The sequence below is a fragment of the Tupaia chinensis genome, unplaced genomic scaffold (assembly GCF_000334495.1).
Source record: "Tupaia chinensis unplaced genomic scaffold, TupChi_1.0 Scaffold000048_1, whole genome shotgun sequence".
NCBI lineage: Eukaryota > Metazoa > Chordata > Mammalia > Scandentia > Tupaiidae > Tupaia > Tupaia belangeri.
In genome coordinates, this window is record NW_006159506.1 from 5,512,266 (window position 1) to 5,526,485 (window position 14,220).

Here is a 14,220-nt window from a genome sequence, read left to right on the forward strand (position 1 = left end):
GAAGGAAGGAAGGAAGGAAGGAAGGAAGGAAGGAAGGAAGGAAGGAAGGAAGGAAGGAAGAGAAGGGAAAGGGAAGGAAAGGAAGAAATAAATTCCTGACCATCTTTGAGGGCTAGTGATCTGGTCTCATTTTTAAAAAAGAAATCATTGTAACGTTACCAATTCCTGAATTTTCATAAACAGATGGATGAAGTGGTCTGCATGAGTGAGAAGAAATGTGGAGAGAAGATGAAAAAGTTGTGGGCTAACTTCAGAGCATTGCCTCTAATAGATTACCTAAAAATACATCTGGTATGTTTTCACGATCAGGTCTCATGTGGCATTCAACTAATAAATTCTTCAAGTTCAATGCCTTGCCTAGTAACACTATCACTCCACTTAGAGCAACAGGAGTCTCTGGGGGTGGGAGAGGGAACTACTACATAGTAAATTAAGTACAATTAGCAAAACAAACATCAACACTGCCAGCCCAGTAAAGAAGCAATCACTCAGCCTTCATTTTCAGCAGTCATTAAGACTTGAACCATTTCTTAAATCAGTGATCTTTTTAAGTGATCATCATGCACGTCCTCCTAGATTAGGCCATCCTCATTAAGAAATACTATAATGATATTAAACTTCAGCCTCTGCTAAGAAGGGAAAGTCATAAAGCTTCTGAGAAGTGACTATATTTTTGATCCAAACCATACAAATAGCTAAGTACTTCTAATGCTTTGATAAACTACGCTCTTTAAAATGTTCCCTTAAGAAGAATTTCCTTGAGTGATAGACAGAGAGCTGGAAGAGACCTTTGAAAGCATATAGCTCAGATTCCTCATTTAACAAATGAGAAGACCAAAGTCCCAACCTGCAGGATGATTTTCACAATGTCTTATGGCTAGTTAATTGCAGAACTAGCTTAATACACAGAAAGCCTAGTCACAAACAAACTTCCTGAGACCATTTCTACTATAGAGCCAAACTCCAAGTTCAACGTCCCTTTCTCTACACCATACGGTCTCCTTTCTATTTCCCAAAAAATCCAAAAGGCTGGGCCAGCCAGAGTGGCCCATTGGTAATGTATGACTGTGATGCTGAAGCCACTGGAAGGTCCCAGGTGACATCCTGAGATCTCCCCATACACACCAGCATGTGCACGCTCCTGGTTCTGGCTAGTTGAGCCTAGGGGTAGATCATGGAATGAAGACCCTACTGAGGACCCTCTCTCTCAAAATTAATTGATTTTTTTTAGAAGATGCAGTATGCATTTGCTATAATCTAAAAAGATGGTTACCCTGATCATGACTTGGGCAGTGATTTACATGTGGTTGATTGAATGGTAACATTTGCTTCAAAGATTGCACCAAAAACTGTAAGTGCCACTCATTAGAAGGTTTAATTATTCAGCTTTATATGAAAAAAAAAGGTTGTCAAGGAAGATAAGTAAGATAATATGACACTCTACCCTTGATGGGACTTTTCACTGATGCTGCTCTGTTAGCAATGCAGAAAAATGAACAAGATATTGTCTCTTTGACTGAAAATAATGAAGAAATTTCAGAATAAATATTGTCAAGTTTTCAAAGCCAGAAATAAATCATATTTTCTCTCTCTTTTTAATTGCCAAGGGGCATACATATTCACTAGAGAAAAGACTTAAAAACAGAGAGGAGGGGTAGAAAGCACCGCCAATGGGGCATGACCCCACACTACAGTTCCTTCTCTACTTCTCCATTCTGTCAGGATCAGGACACACACGCACACGGGCCTGGCATGTTTGTCAAACCTCTGGGGCCAGCATTCGAACCAGGGCCAAATCCAGCTCGCCTAACCACTTGGTCACTGGTTTAAATAATGTGGGATCCAGCCCCCTTAACCATTAAGTTATTGGGACAGCCCCCATAGTTTTTATTTTAAATTCTTACACAAAAGAGAACCATTGTTCACAATTAATATTTTTAAGCAATCAGATTAATACATTTCACTCTTTAATGAACAGTGTATTTTCATTTCATTTTTCTACCCGAATGGAATGTAAATATGGGGCCCAGTCTGGAGACACGGTCCATAGCATAGCAGACTACAGTGCTGGAAGCCATATGGCCAACTGCACTGCAGATCCCCAGCCCAGGTGACCTGAAAGGTACTGGGCTTTTCACAACCTGTGTCCACGATCCCAGCAAGCTGGAGGACAGGGATCCTGGCATGACCAGACTCTCCCTCTGTCTTTCTCTCTCTCAAGCAAGCATACACACATATCTCTACCATGAATAATAAGAAGAATGTAAATGTATTCTGTGACATCTGAGGTCCCACCCTGTTTAAAAGCCTTCATATTCTCAAGGATCCTAAACTGCAGGACAGGTTAACTAAGAGTAGTATTGCTTCAGACCAAAGTCCCATGCAAAGTTAGAACAAATACAAAACGTTTCACACAGAGCAAAATTAGATTTTTTTAAAAATAATTATTTTATTTGACTTTATTTATTTGTTTGTTTGTTTTGACCAGAATAGGACAGAGTGAGAGAAAGAGAGAGAAAGCAAGCCACCAGGTCCAGGACTCAAACCATGATCAGCCGTGTGGGAGTCCAGCACCCTTAACCACCAAGCCACCTCTTGGCCCCCCAAATTAGGATTTGATCAGGAGTAGGATAATAGAATTAGACTTCAAAAAGTTGGCAGAAAATTGAATTAAAGAGCAAGTTATTTTGGTGCAAAAATATGTTAAAATCCATGCATGTTTATTTCATAACACACATTTTCCAAGAACTTTTTAAAGACTCTCATATGATTTCAGGTCCAATTTCTCAAGGCCAAGCTCAGAAAATGACATCATTGGGTTGACTGAGATTTACATTTAACATTCCATTGGCTCTGTTTTTTGTTTGTGTTTTTTGAGAGATGTTCGGTACAGGGTATGGGCACTCCCCAGCAAGACAGGGAAAGACAGAAAGCAAGGACTCACCCCCCTGGGAGGATGGCCATGCCACCATCCCTTCTCCTCCATTCTCCTCTTGGGATTTTGGGCAGGTATGCACAACTGCCTGGCATGAGTTTCAAGCCACCATGTCAGGAACTCGGACTGTGGTCAACCACGTGGGAACTCAGCACCACTATACCACATGCTGGTCCCTCCCTTGGCTCTGACTTCAAAGGCAGTCTTTGCCAAAAGACAAAAGTTCAAGTGAAACACCCAGGTCTGTGACAATAAATGAATTCCCATTTTTGGAATTTTCTTCAGTGATACTAGTTATAAAATCTCCACCCAATGACTGTGCTTCAGCCAGGATTTGAGACCCATGAGGCATAATACAGGGTAGAAAGAAAAAATCTTAAAATCCTTTCTCTAGTTCAAGAACAATACAAAAATAGAGTCCTTGGGACTAGCAGTTAGTGTAGTGGCTATGTCACTGGACTCCCATGTAGTCGACCGCGGTTCGAGTCCTGGACCCCGGTGGCTTGAAACTCACACTGGGTGCATGTGCGTACGTGCCCAAGATCCCAAGAGGAGAATGGAGGAGAAGGGATTGCGGAGTGGCCATCCCCCTGGGGGGTGATTTCTCACTTTCTTTCTCTATGTCTCTCTCTGTCTGTCTGGCGAGCGCACGCGCCCTATGGCAAAAACCTCTCCAAAAACAAAATAGAGTCCTTGAACCAGAATCTACCATATACATATGCTGGTCATACCACAGTCTAATAAATGAAATCCCAGGTATGCTAAGACAGGCAAGGGCAACTATCAAGAGTAATATTTTGTGGTCACTGTCGTTATATCCTACTTCATAAATAAAATATATGGTCCATCCCACAGTCTAGTAGTTAGGGAAGCCAGATTCCACATGGCTGACCACCGAGCAAATTTTAGTCCCAGCAGCTTCAAAACCACATCAGCCACACATGTGTGTGACCAAAATCCTGGGAGGGAAATGTATACTAAATAGACTGAGCATCTCTTTAAACATCAAGGGACATCTATCAGGGTTTTCGTGATACATGAAACAGGAGTCCACAGAGCTGACATCATTTCTGACATCTTAATATACAGCTTCTCACCACTCTGCAGCTGGGCTCGGCCCCATATTTATACACGGCCCTTAGTGGTATCTAAATGTAATTAAATATGCAACTCAAATGGCAAATGTCTGTGGATATCCATGATCCAAAAGCACATTACAGGCCATTACTTACTTTAATTTTATAATGTATTTCTGGGGGCTGGCAGGTGCTGTGGTAGTTAAGGGTGCTGCACTCCCACATGGCCGACTGTGGTTCAAGTCCCGGACTTGTAGGCTTACTTTCTCACTTTCCCTCTGTCTCTCCCTCTCTCTCTCTGGATATATATTTTTTAATAATTAAAATAATAGTAATATTATTAAAAAGTTAAATAATTCTTCAAAAAATGTATTTCTGATAGGGGCCAGCAGGTGGCATGGAGGTTAAGATGTTGGATCCCACATGGCTGACTGCAGGGTTCAAGTCCTGGACACCATGACTTAAAAGATTCGCCAGGTGCACGTGTGTGCATACCCAAAAATCACAAAATGAGAATGAAGAAGAGATTGCTGCGTGGCCATCCCCCCTGAGGAGGGAGGGGTGCTTTCTTACTCTCCCTTTCTCTCTCTAATGAGAGCACCCACTCTGTGGCCAAAAACTAAAATGAAATAGTTCTGATCTTAAAACAGAATGGAACTTGATATACATGCTTTAGAATAAGATAAATAAATGTCTCTGAGGAAAGACTTAGTAGTTAAGAAAGTATTGGCAGACTTTAAATTCTGTTAAAACAAGATTAGGGGAATTCGATCATGCCAATCCCTTCTCAACTACCACCAGGTGGCGCATCTCTGACTTCTCTCTGCCGTTCACCTCAGTGAAAGAAAATGCCCTGGTAAGATCCTTGGATTTAGTTGTATTGTTTGTTGTTTATTTTCACACAAAACGTTCACCAAAAAAACAATGTAACAACATTAAAATATGAATCTACAAGTGGTTCTTTCTCAGGTTTAACATTTTTATTTCTATGAATAGAAGTTGTTTTTCTTTGCTCTTATATTAATCTGTGCCAACACCACCAAGGAAGATAAATTACAATAAAAGTGAGGCCATTGGTTACTCTTTAAGTGAAAATAGAAACAACTGTGTAAATCATTTTACCTCTCAGAATACTCAAGTGTTAGTGGCATTTACTATTCAACACTTACCTTTCATGTGTGCAAATTATGTTACTATATGTTTATAATTAAGTGCAGTACTGGCGTCAGTGATAATGACAGAATTTTTTAAAAACTGAGGACCAGCAAATGATGTAACGGTTACAGCACTGGACTCCCACGTAGCCATTCGTGGTTCCAGTCCCAGACCCAGCAGCTAAAACTCGTGCCTGGCACATGTGTGTGCATGCCCAAAATCCCGAGAGGAGAGTGAGGAGAAAAGATTGTGTCATGGACACACCCTCTGAGGGATGATTTCTAGCTTTCTGTCTCTCTGTCTCTCCAGTGAGCACACGTGCCCTATAGCAAAAATCTCTCTCAAGGAAAAAAAAAAAAAAAAAAACTTGAATGAGTCTAGGTAAAATTTAAAGGTGGAAAAGATTTCTGGAGATTTTTTTCCCAATATTTATTAAATGAATGTATTGCCGAAGAAGCCAATCAACTCAATTTTTTTTAAGATACTTTTCATAGAATTTTCTAATTTAGACTAACGTAGATTCTAAGATTGCCATAATGCCTTAGAAATAATCCGCCTAAGAGTAACTATGTCTTTAACTTTGAGTCCTAGAACAGGTGCCCTACCGGGATATTTCAAACACATTTTGGATTTACCCCAGTTGACTAAATAGTGGCAATCAGAAAGTTAACTAGCACCGTACACAGAACTTTTCATGTCCTTTGATCAAATAGGCTTCAGAAATGGTCATTTCTCTTCCTTCTATTCTAAAAACCGCAAGGCAGAAGGAAGTGGGCTTCTGGTCCCAGTTCTCCCATTAGCTGGCTGTGCTGCCTTGAGAAAATTCCTTAAACTATATCTTCTTTCTTTCAATGAAAAAATAAAGTAGAATATTTGAAGCCTATTTTACTTAAAAAACAGTATGATGTTATTTTAACATTTGAATCTAATATTGTGAAGTTTAAGAAAGTATTTCAAGGTAATGTACAAAACAGGAGAAGCTAAGGAAAAAAAACCTAATATAACGATCAGTCCCAGTGATAGTAAGTATGCAGATGGCGTCTGATCTGTATCCTCTCTAACAAGTTGAGCCAAGGGATCTTGGCACACAAAGGAAGGGCTCTAGGTAGGCCCTTGGCTTTAGAATTGTATTGATTCTGGGGACCAGCAGATTGCATAATGGTTACATCACTGGACTCCCGTGCAGTTCACCACGGTTTGAGTCCTGGACCCAGCAGATAAAAACTCACACCGGGAACGTGTGCATGATGCATACCCAAAATCCTGAGAGGAGAATGGAGAAAGGATTGTGGCATGGTCATCCCCCCTAGGGGGCGATTTCTCACTTTCTGTCTCTCTGTCTCTTGGGTGAGCACACATGCCCTTTATCGCTCTACAAAAAAAAAAAAAAAAAAAAAAAAAAGAAGAAGAAGAAAAAGAAAAGGAAAAGGAAAGAAAACGAAAAAGAAAGAAGAAGAAAAAAAAAAAGAATTGTGTCTACTCTGGGCAATTGATATTCATCCACCTTGGAATGAACTGATTGAGCACTTTGTCTTGCTGTTTTGCATAGAATCTTTGATAGTGTAGATCCGTGTTACAGACGCCAACTCGGACACCCCACAACTTAAGCTTCCTGCGAGAATGATAGTCATGGCTGTTCAGTGTGTACAGGAAGAGCACATGAAAATTCTATTGATACACTAGTTGAAACAAAATTATTTTTTTCTAAAATAACTAATTGGGCCAGTAGGTGGCATGGCAGTTAAGGCGCCTGGATACCACATGGCCAACTGCACAGTGCGAGTCCCAGACCCTGTGGCTGGAGGAACACATCAGGGACATGTGTATGCATGTATCCCCAAAATTCTGAGAGAAGAATGGAGGAGAAAAGATTGTGGCCTGGTCATCCCCCAGGGCGGTGGAGGGGGATGTTTCTCTTTTTGTCTCTCTGTCTGGGCTCTACAAAAAAAAAAAAAAAAAAAATTATGTATCCCCAAAATTCTTATATATACACACATATATACCCATACACACACATACACACACACATATATATACACACACACACACACACACATATACACACACACATATATACCCATACACACACATAAACACACACACATATATATGCACACATACATATGTATACCCATACACACACATATATACATATACACCTATATACCCATACGCACACATACACATATATATACACACATATATACCCATACACACACACGCGTGCGCACACATCAACACACACATATATACATACACACATATACACATATATACCCATACACACACAAACACATATACTCATACACACACACACATATACCCATACACACACACACACACATATATATAATGCCCATTTAAGGTGGTCCTGTAAGTGCTACTCTTCTTTCTCATGACGTGTTCTGTATTTAAGAGATGAAAACCTGAGTTCCTCCCTAATGTTCTAACTGCATTTTATCTCTTATACCGAGTTTACAAAAGCAAAGAATTCTGAATTCCTCAAGTTTCAGGATGACTCTATACACACACACTCGCACTGTATGCAAAACTTGCACAGAGTAAACTAGAGATTCCTATCTCTTCACTTGCGGTTTTTAATCGCTTCCATAATCAGCTCATGATCACATGGGCTCGCAAACACGGATACAAGAGACACAGAATGAACGATCCACGAAAGTGTGTTTCTTATTTAACACACAAGGACGTCGTTCCCTCTTTATTGCGTATTTGTGATGGTGTTGTGGAAGATTTCACAAGGGAAGAGTCCTTAATTAAGGCTTGGCAATGACGACAATAAATATATTTTATTGCTGATAATCCCTTTTCCTTTATGAGAAGGGTAACAGACTTCTGTTTAACTGGTCATGAAATATTAATTAAAAAGAAAAATATATGGCGGAAGCAGCCACAGTTGGGGCCATGTTTTCACTGGTTTTTTTTGTTGTTGTTGTTTTTTTCCTGCACTAAGTTAAAGGCATCGACGTAGTCACCTCACACGTGGGGAGATACCAGTTACTTTTGTATTTTTGACCCAGGGGCTCCAAGGACAGCAAGCTCTGGAATCTTCTCTGCACCAACACCGAGGGCCCGTGAAGAAAGGTCCATTTAAACACAAGCAGTCAGACTGCATCCATGGCAGACCCAGGACCAGACAGACCAACCCACAACAGAGGGTATGAACACAGCAACTGTCTTTAAAAAGGTTTTTTAAAACAATTTTTGAAATAGTAAGCAATCCCAGCCTATTTCCCTTTCCACAGTTTTCTTTACTAAAGAAAGGTTTTACTTTCCCCCTAATTAACAATCTACTTTCTTTTAAAAATGATCCCACAGTAGAACTGACTTTTTATCTTTTGGTGTACAGATCTATAATTTTGTTGTTGTTGAGAGAAAGAGAGACAGAGACAGAGGGAAAGTGAGAAATCATCCCCAAGGGGAATGGCCACACCACAGTCTCTTCCCCATGCTCCTCTCAGGATTTGGGGCACGCACGCACACACGCCCGGTGTGAATTTCAAGCCAGCAAATCATGTACTCGAGAAGCACTTGGCCATGTGAGAGTCCAGCACCACCGTGACACCTGCTGGCCCAGGTCTATGAATATTTTGTTTCTTAGCGGTTTTTTTTTTTTTGCCTTAGGACGTGTGCACTTCTCAGAGAAAGATAGCCATACACAGTGAGAGGGTAAGTGAGAAATCGCCTCTGAGGGGAAAATGATCACATGCACACAGCAATCTCTTCTCCATTCTCCTCCTTGGGCACACAATGTAATTTTCAAGCTACTGGGTCTAGGACTCGAACCATGGTCAGCCATGTGGGAGCCCAGCAACATAACCACTGTGCCATCTGCTGGCCTCTATGAATTTTAACATACATGTAGATCTGTGCAGCCACCACCCCCATCGGGTCATTGCTATTTATTGATTTCTTCTAAAAGAGTGTAGGAGTTCTGACAACGGTCTCTTTATTGTATGGCCACAGTCAGACTCAAGAGAGGGTCCAGACTGTCTCCTAGCCAGCAGTGACCTTTGAACTCAGTCCTTAAGGTTGGGGGGCACAGCACCCTGCTGCATGAGGACTGATTCAGAGAGTCCCAAAATAGGTCACTGGCTCAAGGTGGAAAGGAGTTAGATCACTTCCGCTGTTCCAGCTTTTAGGGCAATAGTCACTCCAGTGAACCCATATCCCCCCAAAGTTTCACCACAGGAAAGCTTTCAGACCCTTCAATGATTCATATTAATAAGTACAAGCGAAAGGAAAGTCTTTGGGAGATGACAGAAATGCTTTCATTTGAAGGCTACTTCCAGTCCCCGTGTAGTTTTAACTCCACGCATGCCGCCCAACAGAAGGTCTTGGACTTCAGCCTTTGATTTATGTAAGGGGAAAAAAGATGCTATTGCTGAAAAGACCCATTACTCCCGTGCTTCCTCGCATAGTTCAACGTTAAGTACTCTACAAAACGGAATCCTTGGTGGAATGCAATTCTGTAATTCAATCGAGAGCTCTTGCTAATGTCCCAGTCTGCAGGAACATAGCTTAAGGGTTTAGGTTTAGCAGGAAACCGTGCAAAGCCAGAGACGGAATTACAGCTGCTTCCTCCGTCAAGGAGCGAGTGAGAGTTGCTGGCGATGTGATGGTAACAATTATCAAGATTTTTAAAAGAAACGGAAAGAATGATAGACAGTGTTGATCACCGTGGCAGCTGGACAATCAGTCAATGAGGCTAAGTATAGGATGCTTTTTACTGTTATGTAGATTGCAAAATGTCCACAATAAAAAGGTTTTTTAAAAAAAATAAAGAAGATGCCACCAAAAGTACTATGAAGGGAAAAATAAGGCTGCCTGAAATTCATGGAATTTGCAGCTATTTCTCACTTTTTTTTAAACATTTTTGTCATAGAGCAGCGTGCACTTGTATGAGAGAGACAGTGAGAGGGGAAGCAAGAAACCACCCCCAGGGGAGATGGCCATGCCACAATCCCTTCTCCTCCATTCTCCTCCGTTCTTTTCCTAAAACATGAATGTCTCAAATACAGAGATGACAGTGGACATTTAGGACCATCACAGCTAGGTTAAAAAAGTCACTGTCAGGGAACCAGCAGTTAGCGTAATGGCTATGTCGCTGGACTCCCACGTAGTCGACCGCGGTTCGTGTCCCGGACCCGGTGGCTTAAAACTCACACCGGGCGCGTGTGCGTGCGTGCCCAAGATCCCGAGAGGAGAATGGAGGAGAAGGGATTGCGGCGTGACCATCCCCCCTGGGGGGTGATTTCTCGCTTTCTGTCTCTATGTCTCGCTCTGTCTGTCTGGCGAGCGCACGCGCCCTACAGTGAAAATCTCTCCAAAAAAAAAAAAAAAAGTCACTGTAGAGCACGTTAGTACCCAGCCACTTATTTGATCCTTATAACTAAATGTATGTGATCCTCTTTTCCAGGTAAGATGTGAATTATCCATATTTTACAGATGATCAAACTGATCATCTGTAAAATATGGATAATTTAAGAAAGGGATTTAAGAAAGAGATTTTTAAGAAAGAGATTTTTTTAAGAAAGAGATTTTTGCTATAGGGTACGCACACTCACTGTAGAGACAGAGAGACAGACAGCGAGGAATCACCCCCTTGGGAGACGGCCATGCTATAATCCCTTCTCCTCCATTCTCCTCTCGGGATTTTGGGCATGTACACACACCTGCCCTGTGTGAGTTTGAAGCTGCCAGGTCCAGGACTCGAACTATGGTCAACTATGTGGGAATCCAGTGACATAACTATTATACCATCTGCTGGTCCTGAGACTCAGATTACGGTTTACTCACTCTCATGCTACCTGTAAGAGTACAAACCAACTGACTTTTACTTAAAAAAATTATTTATTTTTTTCCATGAGCAAGAGAAACAGAGAGACAGACAGACAGAAAGACAGGCTGCCTCAACAGGGTCTTCATGCCATGATCCACCCAACTTTCAGCCAGCCCCAGCTTAGTGCATGCATGTGCCGGATGCTATCAGGGAGGTCTCCGGACTTGAACCAGGAACCTTCCCCTGTGGGATTGCTTACACAGCCTGGCATTTTACCACTTAACACCACTTGGCCCCTGAGCAACATCTTCTGATTCCTGATCTAGTGCCCATCCGACCAGACCACAGTGACCTTCGACTGTCACCATCCAGCACAGACATGTACCGAGCAAAGCACGAAGCAGATGCTGTGAAGAAGACAAGAACACAAGGCTCCTGTCCTACGGCAGCTTCAAATCTAACTGGGAAAGCAGACTTTCACAAAATGAAAAAAAAAAATAGCTACAATGCTAGTAATAAACATCAGCAAATAGATCATGAAAGCCAATGTAGGCAAGAAAAACTACACGCTCGAAGGATTCCAACTGAGTAAAAAGGAAAGTTCTACAGATATCAACTGAGCACCTATCATGTGTCAGGCATTTAATGTGATCAGAGAGAGAGAGAGAGAGAGAGAGAGAGAGAAATCAAGCTACCAGGTCCAGGATTCGAACCATGGTCCACAATGTGGGAGTGTCCAGCACCTTAACCACCATGCCACCTGCTGGCCCCCAAGCACCCTGTGCTTTTCTAATTCATCCTCTCACTGCATTTGGAGAATCTGGGTGGGAGAGACGCTAAAGATTTCAGTGACTTTTCAGAACCAGGGAGTGACTGGGGCCTTCCTTCCACAGAGAGTTAAGGGTGCTGGGCTGGGACCAGGACATGAAGATGTCACTCCATGACACACATGTGCAGATGGCCATCTCGTGCCACTACCCCGCCTCCATCTTTCAAGCAGTCTATACTTCCATCAACCGACTGATAAGACATTCATGGGGCCAGGTTAGGTTTTAAAATCTACCTAACGTAGGGGCCGGCAGGTGGCATGGTGGTTAAGGGCACTGGACTCCCCCATGGTCGACCATGGCTTGAGTCCTAGACCTGGCAGCTTTCTCTCTCTCTCTCTCTCTCTCTCTCTCTCTCTCCAACTCACTCGTTTGCTCTATCTCTCTCTAGTCAAACATAAATAAAGTTAAATTAAAATAATTATTTTTAAAAAACTTTTAAAAAGTCTACTTAATATATCACAAAGCATATAATGCTGTCTTCAACAATCAAAGAGGCCATGTCAATCTGTCAGGGCTGGGGCCATATTTTTGTTTTTCATTGTCATCGTTGTTTTTTAAGACTCCAGGATCTTAAATAAATAAATAAATAAAATAATGTGGGGATGTAAGGGGTCTCAGCCTCCCACCTGGGATTCTAGGCACCCACCACCGTGTCAGGCCTTCAGGTAGGTCAGAACCTGTGACTCCCATGTGTCCCAGCCTACAGAACATAACACATAGCACAGCATCTGAGCAGCTTGCACCGCAGAGGCTGGGCCTGCAGCCATATTCTTCTGGTTTGTATCCTTTCAAGCCAGCAGGGGAAGAGATCTCCGTGCATCGTGCATCTCGTACTGCTGTTTACTGAGCGATGCACACGGCTTCTGTTTCTCTGTTTCGCTGGAGCAGTGTCTCCTTTGTTACAATTTGCCCTTCTCCTATTCAGCATACCTGAGGAAGCAATCTTAGAAAGAATAGGGGGTATTATTATTATTTTTTTAATTTTGCCACTAGGCATGTGCACTTACCGGAAAGAGGGAAAAGGAGAGGGAGAAAGCATCCCCCAAAGGGGCACGGTCACCCCACAACCTTTTCTCTATTTCTCCATCTTGTCAGTATTTGGAGCACACATGCACACATGCCTGTCACATTTTTCAAGCCATCAGCATCAAGCTTCAAACTGTGCAGCCAGTCCTGTGGGACTGTGGAGCTAGACCGATGGGTTATTATTATTTTAAGAGGAAATTGTGTTTAATTTTTTCTTCTCTTTCCTTTTTTTAAGAGGTTTTTGCTATAGGGCGTGTGCGCTCACCAGAAAGACAGAGAGAGACAGAGAGACAGAAAGTAAGAAATCACCCCCCAGGAGGATGGCCATACCACAATCCCTTCTCCTCCATTCTCTTGGGATCTTGCACATGGACACACACACGCCCAGTGTGAGTTTAAGCCACCAGGTCTGGCACTCAAACATCAGTCAACTGGACATGGGAGTCCAGTGACATAGACATTACACCAACTGCTGGTCCCAGGAAATTGTGTTTATTTTAATGAAACACATTTTATTTTTTAAAAGAATTATTTTATTTAAATTTATTTATTTATTTATTTATTTTAATTGGACCAGAAAGGGACAGATAAGAGAGAGAGAAGGTGAGAAAGCAAGCCACCAGGTCTGGAACTCTAACCATGGTCAGCCATGTAGGAGTCCAACCCCCTTAACTACCACACCACCTGCCAACCCCCAAAACACATTTTAATTTGTTGCCAATTTTTGTGACAGTACTTGCTACAAAAGAAAGTTGTGTGTTTAACATTGTGCTCAGAGTTGAACCCAAGTGTTTTAAAATGTAATTAAATTAAGCCACATTAAACATAAAAATTCATTAAATTAAGCAAAGACTCTGCATCAACCATGTGTCTGGGATTACATATAGAAAAATAATTGATGTCAGGACCAGCAGGGGGCATGGTAGATAAGGTACTGGACACTCCCACATGGCCGACCATGGTTTGAGTCCTGGACATGGTGGCTTACTTTCTCACTGTCCCTTGCTCGCTCTCTCTCTCTCTTTCTATCCCTCTCTGGTCAAATTAAAATGAATAAATACATTAAAAATAATAATAAAAATAATTTTAAAAAATAATTGATGCCATTTACTACACGATAATTTTCCAAGTACCTTATTATTCAACCCATTTCAATAACTTACTAAAATGAAGAGAATAAGACACTGGCCTTAACTAGCACACCCTCCTATTACTACCTTGTGCCACACCCTGACAGCAGAGCCCCTGTTCTGCCAGGCCAGTCACTTCATGAAGCCACCCCCTCGCAATGCCCTTGACCTCTAAGTCCCATGGATCACAACTCTGGTTCGGAATATTCTCACAATGCTTATTTGTACCTGCTGACCCTCCAGGGCCAACTCACTTCTCGCATCCTGC

The 14,220-nt window shown here is 42.0% G+C and overlaps 1 long non-coding RNA gene across 1 annotated transcript in view; it reads left to right on the forward strand.

Annotated features, from left to right (window-relative positions):
• LOC114009223 (uncharacterized) overlaps positions 1-8,337 on the forward strand; it is a 55,789-nt gene extending 47,452 nt beyond the window's left edge. The window contains exon 4 of the long non-coding RNA XR_003550668.1: positions 8,205-8,337. This is a non-coding gene — a long non-coding RNA (uncharacterized LOC114009223). The remainder of the gene's footprint in view (positions 1-8,204) is intronic.
• Positions 8,338-14,220: the final 5,883 nt, after the last annotated feature.